The sequence below is a fragment of the Otolemur garnettii genome, unplaced genomic scaffold (genome assembly GCF_000181295.1).
Source record: "Otolemur garnettii isolate 467f Iridium unplaced genomic scaffold, OtoGar3 scaffold00091, whole genome shotgun sequence".
In the NCBI taxonomy this organism is placed as follows: Eukaryota; Metazoa; Chordata; class Mammalia; order Primates; family Galagidae; genus Otolemur; species Otolemur garnettii.
This window is the reverse complement of record NW_003852486.1, coordinates 4,462,845-4,466,196: the sequence shown is the minus strand read 5'-3', so window position 1 is coordinate 4,466,196 and position 3,352 is coordinate 4,462,845. Positions and strand designations below refer to the sequence as shown.

The 3,352-nt window shown below is 46.9% G+C and overlaps 1 protein-coding gene across 1 annotated transcript in view; it reads right to left on the bottom strand.

The window, feature by feature from the left end:
• Nucleotides 1-2,120, bottom strand: part of LOC100945803 (GON-4-like protein) — a 104,904-nt gene extending 102,784 nt beyond the window's left edge. The window contains exon 1 of the mRNA XM_012808510.2: nucleotides 2,103-2,120. The gene's annotated coding sequence lies outside the window, so the exon portion shown is untranslated. The remainder of the gene's footprint in view (nucleotides 1-2,102) is intronic.
• Nucleotides 2,121-3,352: the final 1,232 nt, after the last annotated feature.

Genomic DNA, 3,352 nt, shown 5'->3' with positions numbered 1-3,352 from the left:
AAGGTGGTGGGTTCAAATCCAGCCCGGGCCCGCCAAACAACGAAAGCTGCAACCAAAAAATGGCTGGGCGTTGTGGCAGGCGCCTGTGGTCCCAGGTACTTGGGAGGCAGAGGCAGGAGACTCGCTTGAGCCCAGGAATTGGAGGTTACTGTGAGCTGTGATGCCACGGTACTCTACGCAGAGGAACCTTGAGGCTCTATCTCAAAAAAAAAAAACAAATAAATAAATTATAAAAAAATAAAAAGCTCATAACAGAAATCTTGTGTTGAAACGAGAGAGAGAAGACATGTACTGGTCTTTGCATTTTACTTCTTAACTCTTGGCTTCGATTCTAGTTATCACATTTTAATGGCAATACTGACCTAAAATGGATGATATCTTCTTTTCTGTTCTTTTAGCACCTGTTTGCAAACCTCTTTTATATTACTTATCACTTTTATATAATAACTGTCTCTATGTCTGTCTCTTTACCACCTCCCTCCTCCAAAACTATGAGCTTTTTGGGCCGGGCGCAGTGGCTCACATCTATAATTGTAACATTCTGGGAGGCAGATGGATTGGTTAAGCTCAGGAGCTCAAGACCAGCCTAAGCAAGACCCCATCTTTACTAATAGAAAAATTAGCTAGGGTGTGATGGTGGGCACCTGTAGTCCCAGATACTTGGGAGGCTGAGACAAGACAATTGCTTGAGCCCAAGAGTTTGAGATTGCTATAAGCTATGATGACACCATGGCATTCTACCTAGGGTGACAGAGTACTCTGAGATTGGTCTCAAAAAAAAAAAATTTTTTTTTCAGGCGGCGTCTGTGGCTCAAAGGAGTGGGGCGCCGGCCCCATATACTAGAGGTGGTGGGTTCAAACCCAACCCCAGCCAAAAAAGAAAATTCAAAACTATGAGCTTTTTGAGGAATAAAGACTCTTTCAACTAGTATCTGTAATACTAAGCAATATCTGGCTATTGTAGATACTCAAGAATGTTCCTGAATAGGGCGCCACTTGTGGCTCAGTGGGTAGGGCGCCCGCCCCATATACCAAGGGTGGTGGGTTCAAACCCAGCCCCGGGGAAACTGCAACAGAAAACTAGCCCTGCATTCTGGCGGGCACCTGTGGTCCCAGCTACTCGGGAGGCTGAGGCAAGAGAATCTCCTAAGCCCAGGAGTTGGAGGTTGCCGTGAGCTGTGATGCCACAGCACTCTACCGAGGGCAGTAAAGTGAGACTCTGTCTCTACAAAAAAAAAAAAAAAAAAAAAAAGCCCGGCATTGTAGCGGGCACCTGTAGTCCCAGCTACTCAGGAGGCTGAGGTAAGAGAATCGTCTAAGCCTAGGAGTTGGAGGTTGCTGTGAGCTGTGATGTCACAGCACTCTACCCAGGGAGACAGCTTGAGGCTGTCTCAAAAAAAAAAAAAAAAATAGGTCCAAGAACAAAATAAGCTGCCTTGTGTTATATCACTGTTAATGTTCAAAGTCTGAATGTGCACTTATCCAGGTACTAGATGAAAGCTTGGCCTAAAGAACTGAAAAATACCACGTTTCTTAAGTCTTACGAGTCTGATCTATAAAACCTAAGTTTTAAACCTCCTTAATTCAGTTTCTCCAGGATATCAGGGGAAATTCCCTTTTCCCCCAATCAATTGATGCCCTTATCTTGGTAATTAAAACTCAGTAAACACGTGAACATTCTGTTGATTCCTGTGAGGGAGGGTGGTGAGCAGACAGAAGAAGGAAAAACAAAGAAAGCCAGCTGCTATTCAAAGTTAGCAGCGTGCAGGAACCGGCCCCAGCCAACCCAAACACAGCAACAACGCAAAGAGTCGGCTCCTCTGGGAGCTGGAATCGCATCTACGTGGCGAACCAATGTCAGTGCCGAGGCCGCCCCAGTGCGGCCCCTCCTGGGAAAACGTCCCCAAATGGGGTCCTGACCGTGCTTTCCGCACCGGCTCAAGTCTCCACGCCCAACTAGACACCTTTCAACTAGGGACTACTTCCCTCCGTCCAGCGCCCAGCGCCCACCCTCTGACCCGACCCCCTCATCCCGGACTTCTTCACCCCGGCGTCCCAGCCCCCGCCTATCTCTTCCCGTCCCACCGCGCCCGACCCAATACCCTCACAAGCCGGCCTGATCCCGCGGAAACTCGGCTTCTGCACCACCGGAAGTCAACTAACGGCAGCGACTGACGTGCGCGCCCCCGAGTCGCGGTACGCCGCGCCTCGGGGTGACAAGGAGCATGCGCCAAACACTTAGGCGCCATCCTATCTAAGGACCTTCCGAAGCCGGAGCCAGTGTGTCAGTTACTGGCAAAAAATTTAAAGGCAAATTTACTTCTCTCTCTCTGTTATTGGAACTATCTTAACTCAAAACCCGAAGGTTGAGGTTCACTGGTTTCGATTGACAACTCGAATATTTCTCGACAAAGGGCCAAGAAAATGGAGAATTCCTAAGATTTCATAAAGAGAAATCTGTAGGTTTCTAAATAAAGCTAAGGCAGTCTTGACTTATGCTATCGTAATCATTAACATATGTATAATACTCTAAAGTTTACAAAATGCTCTCACATTATCTTAAGTGAATTGGCCTTCACAACAAATCCTGTGCGACAATGGATATTATTTATATCATCCTCCAGTCTGCACAACACAAAGTTCTGGCTCAGCTAAAGAGGTTATTTTACAAAGGTATGCAGCCATCAAGAGAAATCAAGTATCGGGTATCCTAACTTCAGCTTCTCATACATTGACCCAGTGCCCAGGAAGGTGCCTGGCGCTAATTGATGCTCAATAATTCAATACATGTTTTTTGTTTGTTTGTTTGACAGAGTCTCACTTTGTCACCTTCGGTAGAGTGCTGTGGCATCACAGCTCACAGCAACCTCAAACTCTTGGGCCCAAGAGATTCTCTTGCCTCAGCCTCCTAAGTAGCTGGAACCACAGGCGCCCGCCACAGCGCTCGGCTATTTTTTGTTGCAGTTGTCTTTGTTTTTTTAGCAGACCGGGGCCAGGGGTCGAACCCACCAGCCTCTGTGCGTGTGGCTGGCGCCCTAACCACTGTGCTGCGGGCGCCAAGCCCAATACATGTTTTTGAATTAATGAATAAATTACTCCTAAAACCATGTTCTTTCCAGTTTTCTAGAAGGACATAACGTTAAAGATGGAAAAATACATTTAGTTCCCTCACTGGTGAACCACTAACAATACTTATGCATTTGAATTAATCCTGCATGTAAACAGAATCCCACAGGATAAAAGTATCCACAGCAAAAGTATTTAAAAATAAAGGGTGTTAGCTCCGCGCCTGTGGCTCAAGCGGCTAAGGCGCCAGCCACATACACCTAAGGTGGCGGGTTCGAATCCCCAG